Genomic DNA, 23,472 nt, shown 5'->3' with positions numbered 1-23,472 from the left:
TCCTTCTCCCAAAATCAAAATCCATATTCATTTGACTATCAAATCCAAATCTGATGGTCATTCATCCATCAAATTCAAAATCTCATTTTTCTTCATCGGTCCATCACTATTCAAGATGTGTGCCAAAGTTGACCTCACCCTTGCTATATAGTCATACACAAATCTTCCAATACCCCATCCATTATCCAAGACATATTTGTTAGCCTTTCATCAATCCTATCTAATCCTTTGTATAAACCCTCATCCCACTTTATCCAACCATCGATTTTATTTCCATTTTTCATTACCCTATCAACATCTTTAAGCATAACATCAAAAGTTATGGTCTATTATTTTAGATATTTGAAGATCACTATCCAAGAAAAATTAATCTTTCTTACTTCCCTCTATGACCTATCATGTGTCCATTATCTTTCAAAAAAATTAGAAAAAAAGCAAAGTCAAAACATATATTAAAAAAAAAAGAAATAAAAAAATCAAGAGAAAAATATTTTGTCCAATAACGAATAACTAACAAATAGGCACTTTGGATAAGTACCATGATGAAAACCTAACAAATAGGCATCATGTGTAACTTATAAACTTCTTACATTCCATACTTTGGGGAAACTTTCATCCATGCTTTCCTATCATATCACATCCCTCTCATTTCCTCTATTGTCCTATGTCCCTCATATCCATTATCCTATCAACATCCATAATCCCCTTTTTTGCAGCTTTGATCTTGACAAGGTTATTGATATCCCTATAAGTGTCCATTTGATTCATATCCATTATCCTATCCACATCCTTTGGTCCATATTCATTATCCTATCCACATCCTTTTTGTCCATATCCAGTATCCTATCCACATCCCTTTGGTCCATATCCATTATCCCATCCATATCTCTTTGGTCCATATTGCTTATCTTACGTAAACTTAAGTCTATATCCCTTATCTTGTCCATTCTTGATCTTGCTTCACATATTGTTTCCTATCCAAATCTCTCTCTTGATCTTGATAGAAAAATAAAGGACATAAAAATGAAAAAAAATTCTCAACATCCTCTTGACATGTACACTCCTATGTTTCATGCCAATCAATGCACCATATCATCATCGTATCTTGTCATGTTCAATCCCTAATACTATCAAAAATATGTTATCATATCTAATGGATAGCTCAAATGCATACTAAAGAACCATTGTCCTTCATCCATCAATCCATTGCCTTTCTAGACATTGGGGGCAATCTTAAAGTCTTGAAAAAGTTTAAAAATATTCCAAAAATCTCCTGAAAAAATAATTCAAAAATATTCAAAAAATGTCATGAAAAAATCCTCAAAAAAATTTGAATTTTTTTTTTTTGTGTTAGAAACATTCAAAAAAATTATCACAAAAAAATTGATCAAAAAAACAAATTCATATATGATCCTAAAAAAGTTTCAAAATAAAATTTAAAGCACATCAAAATCCTTGCAATGAAACATCTTTGTCAAAAAGTAGAAACATGTGAATATCAAACCAAATAAAGTAATGAGCTTCAAAAATGAAAAATGGACTCATGAGACACATTAATTAATCAAACATCAAATAAATCCAATTCATGACCAATAAGGTTGTTGACAAAGTCCTTTATGTCAGTCCATTATTGATTTATCTTTCATGATTATGTTCCTATGTTGCTCAAGGATACCACTGAGTGATGAGAGAGGCTATGATGGTTCATCATCTTATTTTCTTTGTTTTCAATTTGTGGTGTGTTTTAATAAAATTTTGCGGCAAGGATGATGTAGGGTGAATGTGATAAGAATTGTCACGTATCTAGAAGCCAGACACACACATGATCTAAGATAACCTAAAATGATATTGAAACATTCCTTGTATGTTTTCTTCTTGTTAATCAGAGATAGTATCAGTATCTAGGTGGTTAATATCTAGGTGCCCTTATATCTCTTTATTTTTAATAAAGCACGATGATGAAAACCTATGAAAAATATCTAGTAATGATTCATGATGGCACAAGATCAATTCTCCTAAACCATTCTTCTAGCTCATCCATGTTTCTCACTAACATTTCTTTTATCAATCAAATCAATCAATCCATCAATTTATCAACAAAATTCAAAACTTTCTACCAACTAGTCAATCAATCAATGATCATATGTCTTATACAAGATGTATCTTTCCTAAAACTAGATGTTTTTGCTTGTCTTATATAGCTGTATCTTCCGTCAAACTAGACATTATCACTAGTCTTATACAAGATGACTTTTTCCTTAAACTTGACATGATTATTATTAAGTAATCTCTATCAATAAAGAAATCATCAACATCTAACTAAGTATTCACTTCTTACAAACTATTCTTCTGTTTCATCATTTCATCTATCACTTCTCATCTTCTATCGAGAGATCATTTTTGCCTTTCTTGCACAAGCAATCTCTCAAGGAGGCATACTGTCCACTTTTTATCACTGGGGCAAGTTGGGGCAAAACCTAATATGAAATTATTTGATACAACACTCATAATCACATTATATCAAAGAGGGGCAAATGTAGACACCCAAAAATAGATAGACTTGCGAGTTTATATTTAACACACTAACTACTCTTCTATTAATTAAGGGTTCTTAAATACTTAATTAATCATATTTATACCTCTATTATCAAATTTTTGCATCATTTAATCTACCTTGGTATTAATTAAATAATTAAACTTATTTAATTGATTAATCTTTAATTAATTGATTATTATTAGTTAATTAAATTCAATTTCTCATTATTTAAATAATAATTATTGATTATTTAAATTAACTAATTTATTCCTCTTTATTAAATTAAATTCTAAATTCTATTTTATTTTATCTTCATTTCACATCAATTTGAATTTTTATCAATGTCCATTTAATTTCAACTAATTCCATCTTTCAATTTTAATTCAATTAAATCTTCTTAAATCTAAAAAATCAATTTTATGAGGAAGTATAAAATTTAAAAATTAGAAAATCTTCATAAATTGAAAAATCTGTTTTTCTGAAAATCCAAAATTAGAAGATTTTAATGTTTCCATTTTCAAAATTTTGGAAACTTTATCTCTCCAAAAATTAAAAATATTTTTGATTTTATCCTCTATCGTTTTTGGTTTAAAATTGGAAACTTTCAAATTATTTCTCCAATCTCTTTCATCCTCATCCATTGATCATGATTTTCTCAAATTGATCTCAACCATTTATGGATTTGTAGATTTTGTTTTTAAACAACCCTTCTGTCTCTTAATTTCATCAATGACAAACTTTCACATCAAACCTATGTCAGTTTTCTACCATCTTTCTATCATATGAAACCATATCTTTTAAACATATTTCTCAAAACTCAGAGTCAAAGTGTTACCAAAATCATAGCTAAGTCCACACTTCATACAATCATAGAGAAGCAACAAAAGCTTGAAGTATTTGATTGGCTTGCATGTTTTATTGCATGTTTCCAATTATTTAGTGCTTCTTATTTTGTTGTTGACATGTTTATATTTGGTATTTTGATTTAATCTATTTTATTATAACATTCATTGCTACTAACCCTCATTTTTTAAGTGTGCATATTTAATCCTATACAATATCTCTAGTCATGTTATTTGAACAACCACTGTTAATAATCTAACCAGATTAGTTCTTTTCAACTTGTGATACTAATGCTTTTTTCTTCTCTAACTTCTTTTTTAGGGTTTTCTTCCTTAAGAGCAACAAATCCTTTTTCATTTTTCTCATCATCACTTTCACTCAACAATTCTTCTAGTCTAGCATTAAATTCCTCATCATTAGTAAAAAGGCAATCCTTAGGAATTCTTAATTTATAGGGCTTCTTTAACTTTTTAAATCTCTTATGACACTTAGAATAATCATGACCAAATTAATTACATGTTCAATGCTTGAATATTTTGTTATCTTTAGGTTATCTCTTCATAAGTAGGGAAAAACCTTCCTCAATCTTGTTTCCTTCTTCAATTTTTGTTTGGTTGGTATTGGCATAATCTCCATTTTTACTTGCACTCCTTGTCAACTTAGATTGAACACTTAATATACTAAAATAAGTTTCAACTCTAGGCAATTCTCCAGACTATCTCATCCACATTTCTACCATTTGTAATCTCCTAAGAAGAGTCTCTCTTGTAAAATAATATTTTAAGGGAATAATGTGTTCTATAAGTTGTAATGTATGTTTGTATGCAAGTGTCAAAGTCTTCAATATATTCCATAAAACTTCATCTTCTGATTTCTCTCCTCTACAAGTCATAATTCCTCTAATAGTCTCTCTTATTCTACCAAAGTAACTTCTCATAGATTCATCTTTCATCATTTTAGCATCTTGAAATAAGCATATCCAATTCTATAATTTAACCTTTTGAGCATTTTTATCACCTTCAAATGTACTTTGTAAATATTTACAAACCTCATGAGCTAATTTTAAAGATTTTAGCTAAGCAAATTTATTTTTAGGAAGAGCTGATAGTAGTGCTTCTCTAGCAAGCATATTGAACATGATTATGTCTTTTTGAGTTGCATCACAACCTTAAAGCTAGTCTTCTTCAATTAGATCTAATGTAACATAAAATTTCACACATTCCCCTAACTTCAAAAGATGGCATTTGCAATCTTCTCAATGTACTTGGATTTATAGGTTCTCCACTATGTGGAAAACCATCACTAAGCCAAAAATTGCACATTTTGCTTGGTGTATTTTTTTCCAGGGCTTGTCTTTGGGCCCCCAGTTATGGCGTTTGGGTGTTCCTAACCCCTGTTGCCTATTCTATGGTCAACCAAAGATTTTTTTGCACATTTTATGGTTATGTTGATGGGCTCAATGTTACTAGTGATGGATCCATGATCTCTTTCACCCCTTCCACCCAAAACCTTTCTCTTAGCATATGGTTGTTCTTGGTGACAACACTTAGATTCCCTTCAAGTGCTCTAAGATATGGCATACTTTTAGATTGGAGATCTTATTTACCATTTGGAAAGATCACAATATGTTTATTTATGCTAATAACACACTTAACATTAATGTTTCTATGTATGCTAAAGCATGAATTTATAATAATGTCATGTTGCAAATTCAAGTACAAATAGATAAAGTGGCTTTGGAGGTGGCTCACCTATAGGAGCTATTGGCACATTGGGGAAATACCCCTTGTATGGTAGCTCATGATCTACCAAATTTGGCCTCTAGTGACTATACTCCTCCTCACAGTCATTGTCAAGGATGTAGCAATTCTTCTCGCCACTCACATATGCCTCACTCTCAGCCACACCGCTCTCCTAGTGGTGGTGCTTTTGGTTGGCGTCACTCTTTTGGAGGATTTGGTGGTTGACACCGCTCTACCTTGCCTCCTTGGAGGTCTAGCTCAGGGTGATCCCCAATGGCTCCTCCTGCTACTTCTACTACTGGTTGACCCTTTGTACATTTAGACCCTAAGTGGGTGTTTCCTTGGCTGAACTTAGCCCTTTCCCCTCCTAGGCTTGAGGGAGAAGATGAAGAAGATAATGCTACTACTAGTGATAGATGGTCTCCCCTAAGCTATCTACATGCCCCACCCCCAGGTGGGGATCTGATGATAAGGATCCTCCTCCCTCAACTAGCATTGTGTTGGTAGCTTGAGGCTTTTTATGTATTCTAAAGTTTTTTTTGATGAATAGTTGATATATGACCTTAGGTCGTATGAACTCATAGGGTGATCCTATTTCCTTGACCCTTTTTTGGTGAATATGTAACTTTATGGTATTTTGTTAATATAAGGAAGGGATTATTCATTAAAAAAAATTCAATCCATTCTCATAACTAGCATCCAAAACCTTGAAACTTCCCATTACTTCAATGTTCACATGCAAAATGATTTGGGTTTTGTATCTTCCATGAAAATCTCCAACCACATCATGCCCCTTCACTAATATCTTTGGGTAGCATCTCACCCACAATTCATGTAGCACTATGGGACACATTTTGTTACTTCACCTCCCTTTTTAGGTCTCCTTCATAACTAAACTATGTTTAACCTGCCACTATATCAACTTCCCTTTCACAAGAACCCAATTGTCCTTCTTCTTAACTATCAGTGTCCTCCCATCTCCATGGCCATCACTTTTCACTCTTTCTTGAATATTTCCCCTAATCTTCTTCCTCAGTATTCTCAGGATGCTCTCTGTACTCCATTATGATGTGCATATTCTACCAAATCCAAGCATCTTCAAAAAAAACACCCATACACCAACAACAAGATCAGTTCCTCAACACCCACTTCTTATTCCCAAATTTATGGCATACTTTCCTAAGTGTGGGTTGTAAACAAAATTTAACAAGATAGTGTGCATTGGTTGGAAATCAAAACCTTTATCTAACATACCATGATCACGTTCCATTATGCTATCTACTACATAACATTGATGCCACTACCCTTGCCATTATAAAAGAAAATTTTGTTAGCGATGCCCACCATTTGACCTCCTTATCAGGTTCCTCTCATTATAATACCTGAGCTCTCTTTCTCTTGCTATTATCGGGTTCATGCTGCTACCTTTCCACTTCCCACAACATCCATTCTTAGCACTGCTACATTAATATTCCTCCCACAACATCCACTTGCTTCTTCTTCACTATCCTTCACAACCATGACTAAAAATAGGAACTAAAAGATTGCAATTTTATAAAGACTAAGGTTTAGTTTATGGAACCAACTATCTCAAACTAAGAAATCAGTATGGACAAGAATGAGTTGTAGCACAAAGAACATGAATTGTAAAGGAGAATAACATTTAGAGCTAGGATTAACAAAAGCTCATTTCAAAGAACATGTTAACATTAATGTAGAAATACAAACTTCTTTAACATTTAATTTGTAATTACACATGCATGGCTCTCTTGCTAAAGGTCAGAGCCAATCTTTCTCTCCCTTCTCATACACCAAGAAAAGAAATCTCTTGTAACTTTCCACCATCCCTCTATTTTTTTTCTGTTACACTTGTCTCGCTTTATGGATATTTCTAAGGTAGTTATGAAAACCACCTATCTACCCAATATTCTCACACTTTCATAAATGGAAATTCTATTTTAAGCATTCCCACTCTTTCAAAACATTATAATGTACTTTTAATCTATTCAACCATCTCTTAGACATGGTCCCATGAAATGCTAGAAAAACTAAGACATTACAATGTTATGAAATTTTCCATAATGCTCTTGGGTCAAGGTGCCACTGCATCATACTCCCTAACTTCAAATATTTCCATGTCCCTATAAAAATGACGAAGATAAATTTTGAATTAAAGTTTTTTAACATATTTTTGCTGCTTGCTTTGATGCTGTAGCTGACTCCCAACACGAAAGTGTGTACTAGTCATTATCCACTACTTCATCACGCTATTGCTTTACACCATCACCTTAATGCCATCTTACCCACACAAGATTCTAGAATGTGCTTCTTGTTGGATTAACTACCAAAATTCCCCTTTAGGATTTGTGACATGGCTTAACCACCTCCTATGTTCTATAAGTCTAGTGTTTGTATCAAGCATTAATAGGTCGATCTTTTGGTGCAACAACTCTAGCTTGTAACAAGTAGGTTCAAATATCCTTGGGTAATGCTAAGGGGGGATTGTTGGACTAACTACCAACATTCCCCTTCAGGATTTATGACATGGATTAACAACCTCATGTGTTCTATAAGTCTAGTGTTTGTATCAGGTATTAATTGGTTGATCTTCTGGTGTAACGACAACTCTAGCTTGTAACACTTCCCACCCTTTTCTTAGTGGTTGCTTTTTTGTACCTTCTCCCCAACTTTATATAGGTGGAGACAAGACCAAGATCCTAGCTTGAGATCTTCATGCATGAACAACATTGTCCTTCTATAGCATTGATGGTTCACTCTTGTAACCATTGAAGAATCTACCCACAAAATCACAAAACCTTTCTCTTGCTCTGATACCACTTGATGTAACACTATGAGACACATTCTATCACTTCAACACCATTTTTGGGTCTCCTTCATAACAAAACTATGTTTAACCTACCCCTATATCAGCTTCCCTTTTACAAGAACCTAAGTCTCCTTCCTCTTACCTATTAGTGTCCTCCCATCTCCATGGTCGTTACTTTGCCTCACTCTTTCTCATATCTTTCCCTTGATCTTCTTCATTACTATTCTTGGGCTGCTCTCCATACTCCACTATGCCATGCACATTCTACCAAATCCAAGAATCTTCAAACTGAACATGCACACACCAAAAACAAGCTTGGTTCCTCAACACCCACTTCATATTCCTGATTTCATGACATACTTTCCTAAGTGTGGGTTGCAAAACAAAATGAACAAGATGGTGTGCGTTGGTTGTAAACCAAAACCTTTATCTAGCATGCCATGGTCGGCCTCCATTATGCTATCTACTGCATAACATTGATTCCACCACCCTTTCCATTATAAAGAAATTTTTTGTTAGCGATGCCCACCAACTCACCTCCTTATTGGGTTCCTCTCATTGTAATACCTGAGCTCTATTTCTCTTTATGTTATCAAGTTCATGCCACCACCTTTTCACTTCCCACAACATCCATCCTTAGTGTTGCTACATTAATATTCCTCACATGACATCGATTTTCTACTTCTTCACTATCCTTCAGAACTGCAAGTAAAAATAGGAACCCGAGAGCTTGCAATTTTTAAAGACTAAGGTTCAACTTATGGAACCAACTATCTCTAGCTAAGGAATCAACATGGAAAAGAATGAGTTGCAACATAAAGAACATGAATTGAAGAGGAGAATAAAATTTAGAGATATGATTAACAAAAACTTATTTCAAAAAATATGTTCTTAACATTAACGCAAAAATACAAACTTCTTTAACATTTAATCTACAATTACACATGCATGGTTCTCCAACTAAAGGCTAGAGAGTTGATCTTTATTTTCCTTCTCATACACCAAGAAAAGAACTCTCTCATAACTTTTCGTTATCCCCTCTATTTTTTTCTGGTTACATTTGTCTTAGTTTATGGATATTTCTAAGGTACTTATGAAAACCACCTATATACCTAATATTCCCACACTTTCATAAATTACAATGATATTTTAAGCATTCCCACTCTTTTAATATATTGTAATGTACTTTGAATCTATTTATCCATCTCTTATGGTCCAATTAAATGCTAAAAAAACTAAGGCATTACAATGTTACAAAATTTTCCATAATGTTCTAGGGTTGAGGTGCCACTATGTCAACATCCTTTTTATTTTTAGTAATTAACCAATAACTTGGACCCATGCATAGAAAATGTGTCTTCATCTTTCCTTTCCAACTATCATAGTCAATTCCCTCAAACTTCAAACTTTCTTTCATGAACTGCACCATAGATCTCCTTAAGCTATTAAGCTTTTCCTTTAAGGACCTGATGGTATGATACTAATTATTAGAAAGTAAAGTTCACCAAGATAGATAAGAGGGGTAGAGGGAATCAATTATGAAATGAAGAGAACTCTCAATATTCTTACTAGTTCTAAAACATCTATGTTGGATGCAATTGGTTAATTGTGTGTTGTCTTTGATATTACACAAATATCATATCATTATTAGTTAGTATTTTTTGAGCTCACTCAGGTAGTGAAGATAGTTCTTAGTGTCTACCAAACATTTGCCTAGTTCAAAAGGTAGTGTCTACCAAGTTCACTTAGGCATCAAAGGAAAAGTTGCAGAAAGTGAGTGTTAACTGAGCTCACTCAAGTAATGAAGGAAAGTTGGATGGAACTAGTACTAACCAAGCTCACTTGGTTACTAAAGAATTTTTTGCAAGTTTTTAGTGATAACTGAGCTTCTGTTGGTTATCAAAGGAAATCATTTCAAAGTTAGTTTCTACCAAGCTGGGTTGACTACTGAAGAATTTTCTTATTTTTTTGTATTAAGCTTAATTGATTTATCTATTGATTTTAGTTGATTAAGGTGATGCATATTGATTATTCTAAGTTGTATTTGAGAGAGTTGACAAAGTGAAAGATATAAGTATAAAGTCAAGTTGTGATTTCAAGTGCAAGTGTAAGAGAAGATGATGTTATTGAAGATTTAATGATGAGTAGAGGAAGCAAATTTGAAGGATAAGTAGAATATCCTTGTAGAGCAGTAAAGATATATTTGATCAGGAAGGGTCAAGTACAAGCCATAATAGAGATCTATAATCAGAAATTTAATTGCATCCAAATTAGGTCATCTCATTGTTACTCTTTAACCATTGTAGCCATGATCTGAATCTCCTAATAGAGTTGGCTTAACAATGATTTGCAAATCCTCTAACAAGGTGGCAATTCCATTGAATTGTTCTCAAATACCTCTAACAAGACCACTCCTAATAGGGTGATTAAATATTCTAACAAGGTCACACCTAAGAGTGTGTTTTGTAACCTTTAATAGGGTTGGCTCCTAACAAGGCTCACTTTAGAAGAGTGAAAATCAATAACTAGTTGCTATTGGTGTTTTTTCCCAAATTGGGTTTCCACGTTAAATCTTAGTGTCAAATGTGTTCATGCTATTTTCTTTTATGCATTTGTGACTAAGTTAAAGTAATGGTAATCACAGATAACATCAAAAGCTTTATAGGTTAATCATTTATGGAGCTAATCTAGTTATTATCGAGTTACAACATTCTGTGTGTTTATCGAGCTTTAGCAGTAGTCAGTTATATTTTTGCATTTAGTTCTGACATATAAAGGATCTGGGATTTATTTTTGTAGAAACTAATTCACCCCTCCCCTCTCAGTTACTCTTATATTTCCAACAATTTGTATTAGAGCTTTTGGCACTTGCAGAGAAGGTCTTAAGGACCTAAGCTAAATATCAATATGTCTTTAAAAAGAGAGATTCTCAAGCTGAATAGAGACAATTTTGTAGCATGGAAAGCACTAAGGAGGCTACATCTGGCTACCATTAGTGATTCAAGTTGCAAGTATCTTGATGCTAATTATAAGACTCCCACTAGAACATTATCAATTGAAGACATTGCTGAAAAGAAGAATCATAATATCATGGTGATTGACATTGCATCTGCTCTTAGTTATGCTGAATTTGATGAGGTAAAAGATTACAAAATTTCTTTTGAAATATGGAACAAATTAAAAGATATCTATGGAGGAGATGACAATGTAAGAAGAGCCAAAGCAGAAAGCCTTAGAGGATAATTTGATCAAATGAGAATGAGAGAAGATAAAAACATTGAAAAATATGTGGAAAGGATCAAGGCTAGTGTAAATGCAATCAAAGCATTTGGAGGAGACATTAAAGAGGAAACTATTGTAAGTAAAGTGCTCAAAACTCTTTTTTCTATTTACGCAATTAGAGTATCTGCTATTCAAGAAATGAGATGTGATCCAAATAATAAAATAGGCTTGGATGTTCTAGTTGGAAGATTAACAACTTTTGAATAAGTATCCAAAAAGGAATTTAATTCCTCACTTCTCACTTTCAAATTAGAAAGTTGGAGAGTAAAACCCAAATTCCTCTTCATGAGGATTTATTTGTTTTGTTCATTATAGCAGCTATGGGTGTGGGATCATCGCGAGGTTGAGCTCATTGGATCCAGCTTGGGGAAACCTTGGATTGTCACAATTTTTAGCTACTTCTACGAGCAATTTATTTTATGGTTTAGATTCTCATTTTTCCCTTTTGGCTGTGACATAGGGCTTTCCTGTTTTATGGTTTCGGCTACATTTCTACTTCTATTTTTTGTAGCCATTTGTTTGGAGGCTGAGAACTAGTGTTCCCCTCTATTTTTGTATGTTAGTTCTACCCGGTTGGGTGGGTACAAACATTTTGCTATTTTTTGAGATTAGGGTTTGGGGTTTTGCATTGTTATGCTGGCCATTTTTGCATATAGTGTCCAAACTTGATTATTTTTGGATTTTTGAGGTTTTTGTACCCGAAGGAAAAATGGGTTTTAGTTTTGAAGTTTTTCAAAAATTTTAGGGTTTTTACCTTGTTTTGTGTGCCACCCTATTTTCTCGAGTTTTCTTGGTACAATGTGGGTCGTGGACCTGGATGATACATTTGGATATCAGTTAAACCACTATTGCACTTTTGTGTTTACATTGGGATGTGTGTCACATCCGTACTCTCGACACTATGGTCGGTTGAGTGATTTTATACTTGGTGTTATTGTTTCTTTTGGACCTTTGCTGTATTTTCGTGGACATTAGGATTCGTGTAGAATCCATACTCTTGGATTGAGGTCAGTCAAGAGTGAGTTCATGATGTTTGGTCTTGTTGCATCATTAGGATTCATGTAGAATCCATACTCCTGGATTGAGGCTGATTGAGGGATTTCATGATGTGTGGTTTTATTGTCCTTGGGATTCATGGAGAATCTGTCCTCCTGATTGTTTTTGGTTGAGTGATCTTTTGCATTGTGTTCTCATCCAATATTTTTGTTTGGATCTTCATGATGATGGTGTGCCACACATGAGTATGTGTGCATACATTTTTTGGGTGACTTGCGAGGCCCAATCTTCTATGGTACTTTTAGAAGTTATGATCATTGGGGTTGGGACGGGAGTATGCATGCCCATAGGCACTTGTCATAGGATGATCATGGGTAGGGTAGGGTAGCATATGGAGGGGGATTCTATCTCGTAACTTGGAAATCATGGCACCATGGGTTGGCAGAGGAAGCTTTATATAAGTGATAACTACATAAAATGTGTGAATGGTATTAAAATTTAAGATAATAAAATGTGTGAGCACCCGATTAAGTTTGAGGACACAATGTGTGAGCACCCATTTAAGTTTGACGACACACGATCTGAGCTTGGGCTTGTCGATGCCAAGTGACTCTCCATGATGTCAGCCCCTACTTAGTAGGCTATTGAGTGTCTAACCAAGACCTACACTACTTGCATTATCTTAGGTTCTTGGTTACAACCATCATATTTTCTGGCGTGAGTGTTAGCCATGGATGTTATTTTGTGTGTTTGTGGTTGGATCATTATCTCCATCAGCAGGATGGGTGTGGACCTACAGGTGCCACATGGTTGGGAGGCATATCTACCTTCACCACTGCTAGGGATTGGTGTAAAGAGATGGTCTTTCATCCTAGTGAGACTGTTGCTATATGTTTTCACTTGATACTTTGGATTTTTGAGTACGTTTTCTTGTGATTTATGCTTTCATTGGAATAATTAGATATCATGTTTAGATGATGTTAGCTTATTTGACACATTTCTATATTATGATGTTTAGCATATAATTAGATGATGTGAATTATTGTATTGGATTATCTATTGCTTATTGGTCTAGCATGTTAGATTTCATTATGCTCTTATTGTAGCATGTTTTAGTAGTGACTTCCCTATTACAAGAGTACCAATGATCTAATTGGTGGCTTGGGATGTTACACACGGGGGATGGTAGGATCCATGATTATCTTATGATTCTATTGATGGTTGGGAGGAACTATGTACTTAGTTTGGTTGTTCAATTATTGTGATGTTATTTCTATACATTGCGATGTTGTTTATGTTCACTGTAATGTTACTTTTAGTACATCCTTTACTACTTTGGTTTAGATGGATAGATTTTCTTCTTTCTTGATACTTATGCACTTGAGTGTTCATTCCTCAATTTATGTGGATCTAGTACTCCCTGGTGTGGAGGTTTTCATGTTTTTATGCTTTTTGTTTATGTTTTGTTGTCGCACTGATGTGTTTTCTTGTGTGGAAAGGTAGTTCCTTGCGTGAGAAGGTACTTCTTCATGCGAGAATGTATTTCCTCATGTAGGGATGCAAATCCTTGCATGGTGTGCAGTGAATCCTTGTGCAAAGACATGCACTTTGTCACGTGCAGTGATGCAAGGTCTTGTGCGAAACTCCAGACCAGTGCACTTTCTTGCTCAAGAAATAGGGGGTAGTTAGGCATGGTAGAGGAAGGTTTGAAAGTTGGTTTTGGACACCCTATTGTATTTCAGACCTTTCCAATTCAAAATAGTCTTTCTAATGGGTTTAAAATATATCATTTAAGTATAAGTTAACGTATATTTTAATATATGCAACAAATCTTTTGAGATAGGTTTCAAAAGACCTCTCTGAGATAAGATTAAGATATATTTTAATATATGCAATGAATCTTTTGAGATAGGTTTCAGACCTCTCTGAGATAAGATAAAGATTTTAGGAAATTTCACGGCTTCAAAAATTCAGACTTAGCCAAATTTCAGGGCTTCAAGATTTCAGACTTAGCCAAATTTTAGGATTTTACATTTTACCTCAGCTTGGTGTTTTTTTGATGAGTGGTCATTCTTTGAACCCTCATCATGTGTGGTCATTATTGGCTTTTTTTTGCGTGTGTCATTTTGGTAGTGGAATTTAGAGATTCATTGGTTGCTAGGATTGTGGTGAAGTCTTCCATTGCGATCTTTGTGATCCTTGTATGATGTTGTCATGTGTATTCATACTTGTAAAAAAAATAAAAGCTTGGATTGAATTGAATCCTTGTTCCAAGGATCTTTGGGCGGGACATTACATTAGAAGCATTTAAAAAACTCAAGTGGTATCTAGCAAGAATAGAAAAAGAAACTAGAAAGAAGTTGAAATGCTTAAGATCAAACAGAGGTGGTGAATTCATCTCCCATGAATTCTGTAGTTTTTGAATTGAAAGAGGAATCAAAAGAAAAGTATCAACCCTTTGTACACCACAACAAAATGGTATAGTAGGAAGAAGAAACAAATATTTCATGGATTGTTGAAGAACCCTGATGATTGAAAAGAATGTTGCTTTCAAATATTGGAAGGAAGCTATTAGCACTACAGTTCATACATTGAACAGAGTTTAGTTGAAGAAAGATTTAAACAAAACACCTTATCAGCTATGGTATGGAAAAAAACCTAATGTAAGTTACTTGAAAGTATTTGGCAACAAATGTTATATATTAAAAAAATCTAGAAAAAGAAAATTTGATGTAAAAGGTGATGAAGGCATATTTCTAGGATACGCAGGAGTAAAGCATATAGATGTTTGAAGTTGTCTACTCACAAGATTATAGAAAGTGCACATGTCAGAATTGATGAATTTGTAGAAGAGAGTGAAGAAGAAAGCAACAAGGAACCATAAGATTACAAAAGATTTGTTTACTATGAACTTGATACTTTGCCAAATCTATTTGAGAGAAAAGAAGCTTCATCTCTTGAGTCCCTAGAAACTCCAATAGTTACCGAGTTGCAAATAGTGCAAACTAGGCTACAAGGACCTGAGTCACAATTAGAGGCTGCCAAGCTAGTTCAAACAAAGCCTGATGGACCCAAGTCACATATAAAAGGATTGGAGCTTGAAATTGAAATTCAAGAAGAAGATGGTGGAATTCATTCAAAGAACAAAGAGCCTATGTTAGCAAGATATGCTAGAAGACATCATGCACTTGATCAGATCATTGAAGACAAATTTGATGGAACAATGATAAGAAGAAAATCAAAAGGTACATGTTTACTTGTTGAATTTGAACCTAGAAGTGTTAAAGATGCTGTAGAAAATGAAAGTTGGATTGAAGCAATGAATAAAGAGATAGAAAAGATAGAAAAGAACAAAACTTGGACTCTTATTTCTAGACCCAAGGATAAAATTGTAATTGGTACTAAGTTGGTATTTAGAAATAAGTTGAATGAAGATGGAAATGTTTCAAGAAATAAAGCAAGATTGGTGTGTAAAGGTTATTCTCATGAAGAAGGTATTGACTATGGTGAGACTTTTTCTCCTGTAGCAAGACTAGAAGGTGTTAGAGCTTTACTAGCATATGCAGCACATAGAGAATTCAAAGTATATCAAATGGATGTCAAATCTACATTCTTGAATAGAATTCTTGATGAAGAAGTTTACATTGAACAACCATAAAATTTTTTAGATCCTAACAAAAGGGACGTGGTTTGCAAACTACACAAAGCATTATATGGTCTCAAACAAGCCCCTGAAACTTGGTATGAAATACTCCATAATTATCTGGTACAGATTAGTTTTTAAAGGACCAATGATAACAACAATTTGTATATCAAGAAAGGACCAAGTAAGAAGATTGTGCTGGTAGAAATATTTGTTGATGATATTCTATTTACAAGAAATGATGACTTATGCAAAGCATTTTTAGAAGAAATGAGTAAAGTGTTAGAATCTGATAAGATTAATAACCTAGAAAACTAGTGCAAAGAATAAATATATAAACTATGAATGCAAATGATACAAAATCAAAATAGCATCATAGAGTTAGTCTCGAAGAGAGCAATGCAAATTCTGGAAGCAAAATAGCATTAAGAGGATCCGAAAACAAGAGATACAAATACAAGCCAGGTAGCATGCTTATATAGGCTAGGAAGAGGGAGGAGGTGGCAACACCAACCAATGAGGAGCAACCATCTATCAGACTAAAGATAGCAAAGTATCTTCCCAAGATAGCTAATGGATGCTCACATATAGGAAGGTGACACCTCACAACCATTCACCTAATAAGACATGCTTTATTAACCTAAGCGAGATTATTAAAAGTGTAGAAAAAACCTAGCAAAATAGAAAAAATAAAAAACTACACTAACACCCCCCCATAAGCGAAGCTTAGGTGGATGTAGAAATGGGTCCCGGCAAGTCAAGCCTGATGAGGTACCCATGTACATAAAATTCCCCCAAAAGAGAGAGAAAAGAGACTCCCCAAAGAAAATTAGGACTCTAAGTGAGAGGAAGAGGCCCCCCCAAAAGATGAAGCATCCCATAGCCCCAACAAAGCTTGCAAATTTTGTCCGGTAGATCCACTTACATTGAACAAGTTTTCTTCCCTTAGGAAAACGGACAAGATCCCAAGTGCGGTTCCTCATCAAGGAACTATACTCTTCTTGCATAGCTATATCCCACTCAGAAATACTAGAAGCCTCATGAAAGGACTATGGATTTGAGGCAGTAGCAATGAAGATATGTAGAGCATCCTGAAATTGTGAACGAATTTGCTTGGTGTCTAATGGATCCCCAACCCAATCACCTGCAAACTGCAAGGTTTGTCTAGCCCAAAGTGGACCAGAAGATTGAGAATCTAGAGGAGAATCATCAACCTATAAATGATGACTAGGAGAGGAAGGAGGTGATTCCTCTGAATCACTCTCTGCATCAGAAGTGGAGGTAGAAGACTGCTCAAGTGAATCTGACCCATTAGAAGATCTATCATGTATTCCAAGTGACTCCAATGACAAAGTAGAAGACAACCTTGTGACCATGCTCTGTTGGTTAAGCTGATGCAAGTAGTGGAAGTTAAGATGGCCAAACCGCTCATGCCATAATCTGCTCACATCATTAGAGTGAGTGAGCAAAACAGATGAAGGAGGATCAGGAACAAAGTGAGAAAATAGATAGAGCCGTGACTGATGATCTGCTCTCCCAACTACAACTGTAGAATCATTCTACAACTGTAGAATCATTGTGCAACTCACGTATCTCCACTGAATTAGGAGTGAACTCAACCCACTTGCCTAAACCTGTGTGAGTGATCTGGTGTATCAATAGGAGATTAGTTGACAATGAGGGTACATAAGGAACATCATAGAATGTTTCATCCCCCACATCAACAGACCCTCTCCCACACACCTCAATAGGAGTGTTATCACCCATAAAAATAGAAGGCATAGTACATGGCTCCAAGGATGCAATTTCTTCCTTAGATGAAGCCATGTGGTGTGAAGTACCCGAATCAAGAACCCAAGCGGATGGTGAGGAAGCAACTATAAAAAGAGCCTTGCCCTTTCCTTTTCCCTTGCTATTTTCTTTTTCTTTGTTAGACCCTTCATTAGAACTTTGTTTGATAGACTCAGAAACACTGATATTATTCTTCTCAAGAATGTATGTCAAGTGATCAAGTTGTTTCTGCAAACATTTATGTTCATCATGACCAGGTCTTTTACAATAGGCACATTTGACTTTTTCTTTCTTAGGCTTATCACCCTTGGAAGATGGTGTATCAATAGTTGCTTTTGAAGAAACCAGCATTTGATCCTTCTTCTCCTCGCTATTTTTTTGTTTCTTGTCCTTACTATTGTTGTTACTACTTTGTTCTTGTTGTTCTTTTGTGCCTTGGTTGGCTGCTAAGGCATGTGACTTAGAGGATGTAAGAGTGCCCATCTGGATTAGCTTGTCCTATTCTCGAGTGAGATTGACAACAAAATCATCTAAAGATGGTATGGTGAATTGAGTACCAAGTACACCCTTAGTAGCATAGAAGGTAGAGACAAACATAGAATATTCTGAACTTAGCTTAGAGAGAATACTAAGAATCAGTTGTTCATCTTTCTTTTCAATTCCACATTGTTTTAACTGCAGCCTTAGTGATTTTAATTTGGTGAAGAAATCTTGGATTGTGTTGAAATTGCCTGGACTCAAACTAATTAATTCATTTTCCAACATATGACCCCTCATTGAATCTTGTGTGCCAAATAGTGTTTCTAGCTTTGTCCATACTTTAGTTGGTGTATCCAAAGACTCAATGTGAAATAGCAAGTTAGGAGAAACAGACAAACACAATGTTCCAAATGCCTCATCACATTTTTTAAACCACTTAGGCTTATCTTCATCTTTAGCAGGTTCAGTTTCAAGTCTCATAGTTATCCTATTTAATCCAACTTTCCTTAAGTGAATTGTCATGCGTGATTTCCACTCAAAGTAATTGTATGGAGTTAGGATGGGCATATTTATTTGATCCATGATGAAGAAATGCAAAGAAATGCTAAAAAGAAGAGAACCCAGCCACGACAATGCCGCCCCCCCCCTTTTTACTCAATCAAAGAAACCCCCCCCCCCCCCAAAGAAATATGATTTGGCACTTTATTTTAGTGCGTTTACAACTACCACTAGAATGAAATACTTAGTGGTCTTGATATCAATGCATTACAAACTCTCAAGAAGAGCATATGCTAAAAGTGAAACTTGGGCATAATAATCAAGGAAACAAATAGCACCACTGCGATCTACTCGAAAAATCATGCACTTTCAAAAAAAATTACCTCGATACGAGGTCGTATGAGAAAGTTATGATCCTCTGAAGTTTCCAAAATGAAAATTGTGCACAGTCATGGCTGAGAATCTGCAATTTTTGAAGAATTCATGCATGAAAATAAAAAAAAAACTCCACTAGTGGATAGAGCACAAAAAAATAGCCAAGTTCATAACAAGAATCATCAAAATTAGAGTCTGTATGAGCAAGAACGAGACATTTGAAAACTGTATTCAAATCTGCAACTGCCAATGGAGAGGGGTATGGCTGTAGCCTTTCATGCTTGATTCTACAAAATATACAACTTTCATGCAAAATCTAAAAGATACCCAGATGGTTTTTCGGGGCTGCAAACAAAACTCAAAAAGCATTTTTCTTGCTGATGTACAGAAGATGTTGCTGTAGTGTAAATCAGACGCCTTTAACAGTAAAAAATGGCTCCAAAAATAAAAAAAAGACCCCAGCAACCAGAATATGACATGCAAATGTTGTATCAGCTTCCTAAGTCCATCAATGGCATGCTGGAACTTGCAAAATTGATTGAAAACTCCAAATATGCAAGTTGGTTGTCAGATTTGAGATAGAAACCCTAGAGAAAAATCATTTTTGTCAAAAATTTTCTGATTCTCAAGATCATCCAAAGATGCAAGAGAAGAGCATACTTCATTTTTTAAAAAACTACAGTAAAGTTTATTTGCCCCCCCCCCCGAATCTCTCAAATAAGGAAACTAAAATCTACTCTTGCACATAGAAAAGCTCTGATACCATGTTAGAATCTGATAAGATTAATAACCCAGAAAACTAGTGCAAAGAATAAATATCTAAACTATGAATGCAAATGATACAAAATCAAAATAGCATCATAGAGTTAGTCTCCAAGAGAGTAATGCAAACGCTGGAAGCAAAATAGCATTAAGAGGATCAAAAAATAAGAGATACAAATACAAGCCAGGTAGCATGCTTATATAGGCTAGGAAGAGGGAGGAGGTGGCAACACCAACCAATGAGGAGCAACCATCTATTGGACTAAAGATAGAAAAGTATCTTCCCAAGATAGCTAATGGATGCTCACATATAGGAAGGTGACACCTCACAACCATTCACCTAACAAGACATGCTTTATTAACCTAAGCGAGATTATTAAAAGTGTAGGAAAAACTTAGCAAAATAGGAAAAATAAAAAACTACACTAACATAAAGAATCTCAGATGTCCATCTTTGGTGAAATAAAATTCTTTGTTGGATTGCAAATACAACAGAACAAGAATGGTATCTACATCACTCAATCTAAGTATATCAAGGAGATACTAAAGAAATTTGGAATGGAAGATTCAAGACTAGTTGGAATACCTATGTCTATTGGACATAAGCTCCCTAAAAATGATGATTCCGAAGAAGTAGATAAGACCACATGTAGATGAATGATTGAAAAATTGTAGTATGTAGTACACAAAAGGCTTGATATTGCTCTAGTAGTTGGAATAGTGGCAAGATTTTCAACAAATCGTAAGGAAAATCACACAATGGCAATTAAGAGTATCATGAGATATCTAAAAGCTATTGAAGACTATGGTTTATGGTAGAAACTTGGAGGCAATTTGGACTTGAAAGTATTTACTGATGCTAATTGGGCAAGAAGTCTTGATGACAAAAAAAAACACTAGTGGTGGAGCTTTCTTTCTTGGTAAAAGACCAGTATCTTAGACAAGCAAGAAGCAAAATTGTACATCTCAATCCACAATAGAGGCAGAATATATAGCAGTAGTAGTCAATTATTCTAACATTATTTGGTTCAAATAATTATTGGAAGGAATGAAGGTAGAGATGAAATAAATATTTATCATATACTGTAATAATACCAGTGCAATCAATATATCAAAGAATCCAGTAATTCACTCCAAAACAAAGCTTATTGCTATAAAATATCACTTCTTAAGAGAGTTAGTGCAAGATAAAGAAGTTAGATTGGAATATGTGAATACAAAGGAATATATTGTAGGCATATTCACCAAGCCATTACCTAAGGGTGCATTTCTGTATCTAAGAGGTAAGCTAGGGGTCATTTCCCTATGTGAAATTCACTAAATGAAGTTTAGTGAATGCATCAACCAGAACCTGTTGAAGATCAATAAGTTGGTACAAAATTGGCATGGGTATACTATAGATGAATCAAGTACTTAAGGTAAATTTACATTTATAAAGTTCTTGTCTTTGGCATGTGTTGTCAAAGAGGGAGAAGTTTATTGTCATATCTCTGAGAAAGTTTTGGAACCAAAATAAAGAAAGAATCAAAGAGGGAGACGTTTTCTGAAGAAGAAGTTTGCTAAAAGAGGGAGAATGTTCTAAATGAACTTGGTAGTAGCTATTGCAAATAGAATACAATGAAAGGAAGAGCTCATACTAATAGAGGGAGTTCTCAAGTGTAAAGTCCAAAATTTCTTTGTGCTATGACATGTTCTGTTTCCATCAATGCCAAAGAGGGAGATTGTTGGATACAATTAGTTAATTGTCTATTATCTTTGATGTTACACAAATATCAGATCATTATTAGTTAGTATTTTCTGAGCTTACTCAAGCAATGAAGATAGTTCTCAGTGTCTACTGAGTGTTCCTATGTTTTTCCTAGTTCAGAAGGCAATGTCTACCAAGTTCACTCAAGCGTAAAAGGAAAAGTTATAAAAAGTGAGTGTTAACCAAGCTCACTTGGGTAACGAAGGAAAGTTGGATGAAACTAGCACTAATAAAGCTCACTTGGTTGCCAAAAGATTTTTGTAAGTTTGGAGTGTTAACCGAGCTTTTGTTGGTTAACAAAGGAAATCATTTCTGAGTTAGTTTCTACTAAGATGGGTTGGCTAATGAAGGATTTTCTTATTTTGTTGTATTAAGCTTAATTGATTTATTTATTGATTCCAATTGACTAAGGTGTTGAATATTGATTATTCAAAGTTGTATTTGAGCTGACTTGTCAAAGTGGAAGATATAAGTATAAAGTCAAGTTGTGATTTCAAGTGCAAGTGCAAGAGATGATAATGTGATTGAAGATTTAATGATGAGCAGAGGAAGTGAATTTGAAGGATAAGTAGAATATCATTGTGGAGTAGCAAAGATATATTTGATCAGGAAGGGTCAAATACAAGCTAGAAGAGAGATTTGTAATAAAAAATTTAGTTGCATTCAAATTAGGTCATCTCATTGTTACTCTCTAATCATTGTAGTAGTGATCTAAATCTCCTAATAGAGTTGGCTTAACAACTATTTGAAAATCCTCTAACAAGGTGGCAATTCCATTGAATTGTTCTAAAAGACCTCTAATAAGGCCACTCCTAATAGGGTGATTAAATCTTCTAACAAGGTCACACCTAATAGTGTGTTTTGTAACCTTTAACATGGTTCAATCCTAATAAGACTGACTTCAGAAGAGTGAAAATCAGTAACTAGTTTCTTTTGGTTATTTTTCTCAAATTGTGTTTCCACATTAAATCCTGGTGTCAAATGTGTTCATGCTATTTTTTTTATGTGTTTTCAATTGAGTTAAAGTAATGGTAATCACAGTTAACATCAAAAGGTTTATATGTTAATCATTTACCAAGCTAATCTAATTATTACCAAGTTACAACATTCTGTGTGTCTACTGAGCTTCAGAAGTAATTAGTTATCTATTTGCATTTAGTACTAACATCTAAGGGATCTAGGATTTTTTTTTTAGTAACTAATTCACCCCTCCCCTCTTAGTTACCCCTCTTATATTTCCATCAATCTAATCACTAAACACATCAACCATAGAAAGATAACCGTACACAATAACACAAGATCTATTGACTAGGAAAACTTTGATTAGAGGGAAAACGCTGGTGTTGATGGTACCCAAAAAATGATTTAATAATATAAAATATCCTTATTAAAGGATGGACCATGTTAGGAGTCAACTAAATATAATAAATATATATAAGTCTCTTTTAAGAGACATTGAATCCCTATTAGGAGATTCCAACCCTTTTAGAAATTGTGCCAAACCTATTAGGAGTTGAAAGGAGGATAGATGGATCCACTATCCAAATAGTGTTAGTAGTATCCTCACTGAATAATATAGGTGTGTATCAACAACTATCCAATAATAACTTCTTTCCCAAATAAAGTTCCTTGTAAGCTCACCATGCCTCAGCTATACCAATCCCTTCTCTGATACAAAAGATATTTGTATGTAAGATCAGAAAATATAATATTGTTGAAAATGTAAGGTAGGTTAGGTGAATGAAAGAGGAGGGGTGAATTATGAAGAAATAAAATTTTTACTTAATTCACCAATTAGTCTTTCATAAGCTATTCTAATCTTATTGCATGCATGAAAAACTAAAAGCAATAAACATTCATAACACTTGACACAATAATTGGTAACCAAAAACCTTTCAAATAGAAAGTAAAACTAGGGTGGAGATGTGTAGGCATACTTTAAGTACCCAT

This window comes from Cupressus sempervirens, chromosome 3 (genome assembly GCF_028749045.1).
Source record: "Cupressus sempervirens isolate cs-2001-9-10 chromosome 3, ASM2874904v1, whole genome shotgun sequence".
Classification (NCBI taxonomy): Eukaryota; Viridiplantae; Streptophyta; class Pinopsida; order Cupressales; family Cupressaceae; genus Cupressus; species Cupressus sempervirens.
The sequence above is the reverse complement of the archived record's forward strand: the minus strand, read 5'-3'. Positions refer to the sequence as shown.